The following is an 8,685-nucleotide window of genomic DNA, read 5'->3' as shown; positions in this document are numbered from 1 at the left end:
TAGTTGTGTTATAGATGTTATGGATGTAGTACTATGTTCAGGTAGTTGTGTTATGGATGTTATGGATGTAGTTCTATGTTCAGGTAGTTATGTTATGGATGTTATGGATTTAGTACTATGTTCAGGTAGTTGTGTTATAGATGTTATGGATGTAGTACTATGTTCAGGTAGTTATGTTATGGATGTAGTACTATGTTCAGGTAGTTATGTTATGGATGTAGTTCTATGTTCAGGTAGTTGTGTTATAGATGTTATGGATGTAGGACTATGTTCAGGTAGTTATGTTATGGATGTAGTTCTATGTTCAGGTAGTTGTGTTATGGATGTTATGGATGTAGTACTATGTTCAGGTAGTTATGTTATGGATGTTATGGATGTAGTACTATGTTCAGGTAGTTGTGTTATGGATGTTGTACTATGTTCAGGTAGTTGTGTTATGGATGTTATGGATGTAGTTCTATGTTCAGGTAGTTGTGTTATGGATGTTATGGATGTAGTTCTATGTTCAGGTAGTTATGTTATGGATGTAGTTCTATGTTCAGGTAGTTGTGTTATGGATGTTATGGATGTAGTACTATGTTCAGGTAGTTGTGTTATGGATGTAGCACTATGTTCAGGTAGTTCTGTTATGGATGTAGTGCTATGTTCAGGTAGTTATGTTAGGGTTAGGGTTAGGGGACCGTTTTAGTGTGTATAGACAGTTTTAGTGTATATAGACCGTTTCAGTGTGTATAGACAGATTGGCAGTTCTCAGACGTCAGCTCGTGTTATGTTATACTAGGCTTTGGTATGTAGTTTTATGTTATATGTTAAGATAAGATAACATCTTAATATATGTTAGCTACTATGTTATGTTATGCAATAAGTTAGTATATGTTATTGTATGTGTCACTATACTGTATTTAAGGTACGTTCAGGTAGTTATGTTATGGATGTTATAGATGTAGTACTATGTTCAGGTAGTTATGTTGTGGATGTAGTACTATGTTCAGGTAGTTATGTTATGGATGTAGTACTATGTTCAGGTAGTTGTGTTATGGATGTTGTGGATGTAGTACTATGTTCAGGTAGTTGTGTTATGGATGTAGTACTATATTCAGGTAGTTATGTTATGGATGTTATGGATGTAGTTCTATGTTCAGGTAGTTATGTTATGGATGTAGTACTATGTTCAGGTAGTTGTGTTATGGATGTAGTACTATGCTCAGGTAGTTATGTTATGGATGTTATGGATGTAGTACTATGTTCAGGTAGTTATGTTATGGATGTTATGGATTTAGTACTATGTTCAGGTAGTTGTGTTATGGATGTAGTACTATGTTCAGGTAGTTGTGTTATGGATGTAGTACTATGTTCAGGTAGTTATGTTATGGATGTAGTGCTATGTTCAGGTAGTTATGTTAGGGTTAGGGTTAGGGGACCGTTTTAGTGTGTATAGACAGTTTTAGTGTATATAGACCGTTTCAGTGTGTATAGACAGATTGGCAGTTCTCAGACGTCAGCTCGTGTTATGTTATTCTAGGCTTTGGTATGTAGTTTTATGTTATATGTTAAGATAAGATAACATCTTAATATATGTTAGCTACTATGTTATGTTATGCAATAAGTTAGTATATGTTATTGTATGTGTCACTATACTGTATTTAAGGTACGTTCAGGTAGTTATGTTATGGATGTTATGGATGTAGTACTATGTTCAGGTTGTTATGTTGTGGATGTAGTACTATGTTCAGGTTGTTATGTTATGGATGTAGTACTATGTTCAGGTAGTTGTGTTATGGATGTTGTGGATGTAGTACTATGTTCAGGTAGTTGTGTTATGGATGTTATGGATGTAGTACTATGTTCAGGTAGTTGTGTTATGGATGTTATGGATATAGTACTATGTTCAGGTAGTTGTGTTGTGGATGTAGTACTATGTTCAGGTAGTTATGTTATGGATGTAGTACTATGTTCAGTTAGTTATGTTATGGATGTAGTACTATATTCAGGTAGTTATGTTATGGATGTAGTTCTATGTTCAGGTAGTTGTGTTATGGATGTTATGGATGTAGTTCTATGTTCAGGTAGTTGTGTTATGGATGTAGTACTATGTTCAGGTAGTTGTGTTATGGATGTAGTACTATGTTCAGGTAGTTATGTTATGGATGTAGTACTATGTTCAGGTAGTTGTGTTATAGATGTTATGGATGTAGTATTATGTTCAGGTAGTTATGTTATAGATGTTATGGATGTAGTACTATGTTCAGGTAGTTGTGTTATGGGTGTAGTACTATGTTCAGGTAGTTATGTTATGGATGTAGTACTATGTTCAGGTAGTTGTGTTATGGATGTTATGGATGTAGTACTATGTTCAGGTAGTTATGTTATGGATGTTATGGATTTAGTACTATGTTCAGGTAGTTGTGTTATGGATGTAGTACTATGTTCAGGTAGTTGTGTTATGGATGTAGTACTATGTTCAGGTAGTTATGTTATGGATGTAGTGCTATGTTCAGGTAGTTATGTTAGGGTTAGGGTTAGGGGACCGTTTTAGTGTGTATAGACAGTTTTAGTGTATATAGACCGTTTCAGTGTGTATAGACAGATTGGCAGTTCTCAGACGTCAGCTCGTGTTATGTTATACTAGGCTTTGGTATGTAGTTTTATGTTATATGTTAAGATAAGATAACATCTTAATATATGTTAGCTACTATGTTATGTTATGCAATAAGTTAGTATATGTTATTGTATGTGTCACTATACTGTATTTAAGGTACGTTCAGGTAGTTATGTTATGGATGTTATGGATGTAGTACTATGTTCAGGTTGTTATGTTGTGGATGTAGTACTATGTTCAGGTTGTTATGTTATGGATGTAGTACTATGTTCAGGTAGTTGTGTTATGGATGTTGTGGATGTAGTACTATGTTCAGGTAGTTGTGTTATGGATGTTATGGATGTAGTACTATGTTCAGGTAGTTGTGTTATGGATGTTATGGATATAGTACTATGTTCAGGTAGTTGTGTTGTGGATGTAGTACTATGTTCAGGTAGTTATGTTATGGATGTAGTACTATGTTCAGTTAGTTATGTTATGGATGTAGTACTATATTCAGGTAGTTATGTTATGGATGTAGTTCTATGTTCAGGTAGTTGTGTTATGGATGTTATGGATGTAGTTCTATGTTCAGGTAGTTGTGTTATGGATGTAGTACTATGTTCAGGTAGTTGTGTTATGGATGTAGTACTATGTTCAGGTAGTTATGTTATGGATGTAGTACTATGTTCAGGTAGTTGTGTTATAGATGTTATGGATGTAGTATTATGTTCAGGTAGTTATGTTATAGATGTTATGGATGTAGTACTATGTTCAGGTAGTTGTGTTATGGGTGTAGTACTATGTTCAGGTAGTTATGTTATGGATGTAGTACTATGTTCAGGTAGTTGTGTTATGGATGTTATGGATGTAGTACTATGTTCAGGTAGTTATGTTATGGATGTAGTGCTATGTTCAGGTAGTTATGTTATGGATGTAGTACTATGTTCAGGTAGTTGTGTTATGGGTGTAGTACTATGTTCAGGTAGTTGTGTTATGGATGTAGTACTATGTTCAGGTAGTTATGTTATGGATGTAGTGCTATGTTCAGGTAGTTATGTTATGGATGTAGTTCTATGTTCAGGTAGTTGTGTTATAGATGTAGTACTATGTTCAGGTAGTTGTGTTATGGATGTAGTGCTATGTTCAGGTAGTTGTGTTATGGATGTTATAGATGTAGTACTATGTTCAGGTAGTTGTGTTATGGATGTAGTACTATGTTCAGGTAGTTGTGTTATGGATGTTATGGATGTAGTACTATGTTCAGGTAGTTGTTTTTTGTTTAACCTTTATTTTACTAGGCAAGTCAGTTAAGAACAAATTCTTATTTTCAATGACGGCCTAGGAACAGTGGGTTAACTGCCTGTTCAGGTGCAGAACGACAGATTTGTACCTTATCAGCTCGGGGGTTTGAACTTGCAACGTTCCAGTTACTAGTCCAACGCTCTAACCACTAGGCTACCCTGCCGCCCCTTGTGTTATGGATGTTATGGATGTAGTACTATGTTCAGGGTATTTTCTGTCATTTATTACTGTCAGAATATCACTGTTTCCAGGAAGCAACACAGTAACAGGACTGACGCTAGTTGGAAATCTTCAGGGTCCCTCCATGAGTCAGATCTGGCTTCAATACTACTAGATGTAATTAAAAACACTTTATCTGGGCTTGATTGAGCTTGCCTGGCGTAATTGAACCAATAGAATAGTGTCAACAGTACAAACCCTGCCCATACAGCACTTCAGACAGGCTAGAAATGAAAGGAAATAGTATTTGAACCCAGGTCTGATACGAGGACAGATTTCTCTCCTCTGCTCTCTACCTCTTAGACTAGACTGATGATAGAGAAAGTGACAGAGAGAGAGAGGGGGAGGGGTGAAGACCAGGGGGATAGAGAGAGAGAGAGGGGGGAAGGGTGAAGAGCAGGGGGATAGAGAGGGGGGAGGGGTAAAGAGAGGGGTGATAGAGAGAGAGAGAGGGTGGGAGAGAGAGATGGGGTGGGGGGAGAGAGCGAGAGAGGGTGGGAGAGAGAGAGATGGGGAGGGAAGAGAGGGGGAGAGAGAGCTGAACCAAAAAAGGGTTCTTCAAAGGGTTCTCCTATGGGGACAGTCAAAGAACCCATTTTAGTTCAAGATAGCACCTTTTTTCAAGTGTGTAGTCAGTTGAACAACTAAATGCATTCAACAGAAATGTGTCTTCAGTATTTAACTCAACCCCTATGCATCAGAGAGGTGCGGAGAGCTGCCTTAATCTAATTCCACGTCTCAGGGAGGGACTGAGAGAGGGAGAGAGAGATGGAAAAAAGGAGAGAAAGACAGACAGACAGACAGACAGACATTTTGAATGAGAGAGAGAGAGAAAGAGGGATGAAGAGAGAGATGAACTCAGACACTGTCAATTGTTGAAGGTAGGTCGTCTATATATCACTTCATAAAGACCCTCTGTGTGCGTGAGGACTGCTGTCTAACCACAGTCTTATAGTCATGATCACACACACACACACACACACACACACACACACACACACACACACACACACACACACACACACACACACACACACACACACACACACACACACACACACACACACACACACACACACACACACACACACACACACACACACAAACACACACACAGCGTCCCGGGTTCTGCAAAACTAGAACTATACACACTCAACAACACATCAGAACAACCAACTAATATCAGCATTATTGTGTTTTGGTGTTTGTAAGTGTGGGTGTCTCTCTCTGTCTCACTCTCTCTCTCTCTCTCTCTCTCTCTCTCTCTCTCTCTCTCTCTCTCTCTCTCGCTGTCTCTCTCTCTCTCTCTCTCTCTCTCTCTCTCTCTCTCTCTCCCAATTCAATTCAAAGGGCTTTATATGCATGGGGAAACATTTGTTTCCATTGTCAAAGCAAATGGAATAGACAATAAACAAAGGTGAAAGTCTGCAGCATCCACCCTACTTGACTCTGAAGTCAAATGTCTACTGTTAGCTGATGATCTCGTACTTTTGTCCCCAACCAAGGAGGACCTACAGCAGCACCTCCATCTTCTGCACAGATTCTGTCAGACCTGGGCCCTGACAGTAAATCTCAGTAAGACTAAAATAATGGTGTTCACAAATACAAATTCTATCTTGACACCGTTGCCCTAGAGCACACAGAAAAGAACTGGGGCTCAACAACCATGAATTCACAAAATTGGAACAACAACATATTCAGACTCTGAATGCAGAATTCTGCAAAAACATCATTCGTGTACAACGTAAAACACCAAATAATGCGGAGCAGAATTAGAACGATACCTGCTAATGATCAAAATTCAGGAAAAGAGATGTTTCCTACAGAGAGATTAACCTGGAGAAGAGCCCCCTAAGCAAGCTGTTCCTGTGGCTCTGTTCACAAACACAAACAGGCCCCAGGACAGCAACATAATTAGACCCAACCAAATCATGAGAAAACAAAAACATAGACTATATATGCAAAAGTATGTTGACACCCCTTCAAATTAGTGGATTCGGCTATTTCAGCCACACCCGTTACTGACAGGTGTATGAACTCGAACACACAGCCATGCAATCTCCGTAGACAAACATTGGTAGTAGAATGGCCTTACTGAAGAGCTCAGTGACTTTCAATGCGGGACAGTCATAGGATGCGTAAAATGTCTGCCCTGCTAGAGCTGTCCCGGTCAACTGTAAGTGCTGTTATTGTGAAGTGGAAACATCTAGGAGCAACAATGGCTCAGTCGCAAAGTGGTAGGCCATACAAGCTCGCAGAACGGGATTGCAGAGTGCTGAAGTGTGTAAAAATCATCTGTCCTCGGTTGCAACACTCACTACCAGGTTTCAAACTGCCTCTGTAAGCAACATCAGCACACAAACTGTTCGTCAGGAGCTTCATGAAATGAGTTTCTATGGCCGAGCAGCTGCACACAAGCGTAAGATCACCATGTGCAATGCCAAGCATTGGCTGCAGTGGTGTGAAGCTTGCCGTCATTGGACTCTGGATCAGTGGAAATGCTTTCTCTTGGGTGTTGAATCACACATCACCATTTGGCCGTCCGACAGACTAATCTGGGTTTGGCGGAGAACGCAACCTCCCCCAATGCATAATTCCAACTGTAAAGTTTGGTGAAGGAGGAATAATGGTCTGGGGCTGTTTATCATGGGTCGGGCCCCTTAGTTCCAGTGAACGGAAATCTTAACGCTACAGCATACAATGTCATTCCAGACGATTCTGTGCTTCCAACTTTGTGGCAACAATTTGGGGAAGGCCCTTTCCTGTTTCAGCATGACAATGCCCCCATGCACAAAGTGAGGTCCATACAGAAATGGTTCGTCGATCAGTGTGGAAGAACTTGACTGGCCCGCACAGAGCTCTGACCTCAACCAGATCGAACACTTTTGGGATGAATTGCAACGCCTAATCGCCCAACATCAGTGCCCAACCTCACTAATACTCTTGTGGCTGAATGGAAGCAAGTCCCCTCAGCAATGTTCCAACATCTAGTGGAAAGCCTTCCCAGAACAGTGGAGGCTGTTATATCAGCAAAGGGGAACCTGACCATAGTTTGCTTTGTATGTTTCTATGTTTTGGTTGGTCAGGGTGTGATCTGAGTGGGCATTCTGTGTTGGATGTCTTGTTTGTCTATTTCTATGTTTGGCCTGATATGGTTCTCAATCAGAGGCAGGTGTTAGTCATTGTCTCTGATTGGGAACCATATTTAGGTAGCCTGGGTTTCACTGTGTGTTTGTGGGTGATTGTTCCTGTCTCTGTGTTTTGCACCAGATAGGACTGTTTTAGGTTTTCGCATGTTTGTTGTTTTGTTAGTTTATTCGTGTACAGTTTCTTTATAAAGTACAATGAATAACAACCACGCTGCGTTTTGGTCCGCCTCTACTTCACCTAAAGAAAACCATTACAACCAACTTCATATTAATGCTCATGATTTTGGAATGAAATGAGATGTTCGACAAGCTTGTGTCCACACACTTTTGGTCACGTAGTGTAACTACTTGACACAATACAAATAATGAATTAACCAAATAACAGAGCAAACTGGAATGCTATTTGGACTTAAACAGAGAGTACACAGTGGCCGAATACCTATGACTGACCCAAAATGAAGGAAATCTTTGCCTCTGTAGAGACTCAGTGAGCATAGCCTTGCTGTTGAGAAGGCTGCCGTGAGAAGACAGGCTACTGCCCACAAAATGAGGTGGAAACTGAGCTGCACTTCCTAACCTCCTGCCAAATGTATGACCATATTAGAAACACATACTTCCCTCAGATTCAACAGACCCACAAAGAATTTGAAAACAAATCTAAGTTTGATAAACTCCCATATCTACTGGGTGAAATTCCACAGTGTTCCATCACAGCAGCAAGACGTGACCTGTTGCCACAAGAAAAGGGCAACCAGTGAAGAACAAACACCATTGTAAATACAACCTATATTTATGTTTATTCATTTTCTCTTTTGTACTTCAACTATTTGCACATCATTACAGCACAATGTATATAGACATAATATGACATTTGAAATGTCTTTATTACTTTGTAACTTTTGTGATGCTTCATGTTCATATCTGATTGTTTTTGTTTATTATCTATTTCACTTGCTTTGGGAATGTTAACATATGTTTTCCATGCCAATAAAGCCCTTTGAATTGGAAAATAAGAGTGAAACAGAAAGGAGCAAAAGAGAGATAAGGGTGAAAAATAAGGGGGAGTGTGAATCAGGGAGAAAAGGGCGGGCTCTAACAGAAAGGGGCGGGCTCTAACAGACAGAGGAAGGGGCGGGCTCTAACAGACAGAGAAAGGGGCGGGCTCTAACAGACAGAGAAAGGGGCGGGCTCTAACAGACAGAGAAAGGGGCGGGCTCTAACAGACAGAGAAAGGGGCGGGCTCTAACAGACAGAGAAAGTGGGTTGCTCTAACAGAAAGGGGCGGGCTCTAACAGAAAGAGAAAGGGAGAGCGGAGAACAAAATAGTAGTTTTTCCAACCACGAGGCTCACACAGAGAGTTGTCTCGCCAAAGGAGAGGGAAAATGTCATTGTCTTTTTCTCCTGTTCATGTTCTCACCATTTATCATACGGAA

At 39.9% G+C, this 8,685-nt stretch overlaps 1 protein-coding gene across 1 annotated transcript in view; it reads left to right on the top strand.

The window, feature by feature from the left end:
* Positions 1-8,598: 8,598 nt before the first annotated feature.
* The window catches only part of LOC109886949 (latent-transforming growth factor beta-binding protein 2), a 30,056-nt gene continuing 29,969 nt past the window's right edge, over positions 8,599-8,685 (top strand). Inside the window, exon 1 of the mRNA XM_031811068.1 lies at positions 8,599-8,685. This exon is cut by the window's right edge and continues 174 nt beyond it. The gene's annotated coding sequence lies outside the window, so the exon portion shown is untranslated.

Source organism: Oncorhynchus kisutch, unplaced genomic scaffold (genome assembly GCF_002021735.2).
Source record: "Oncorhynchus kisutch isolate 150728-3 unplaced genomic scaffold, Okis_V2 Okis01b-Okis20b_hom, whole genome shotgun sequence".
Classification (NCBI taxonomy): Eukaryota; Metazoa; Chordata; class Actinopteri; order Salmoniformes; family Salmonidae; genus Oncorhynchus; species Oncorhynchus kisutch.
The sequence above is the reverse complement of the archived record's forward strand: the minus strand, read 5'-3'. Positions and strand labels throughout refer to the sequence as shown.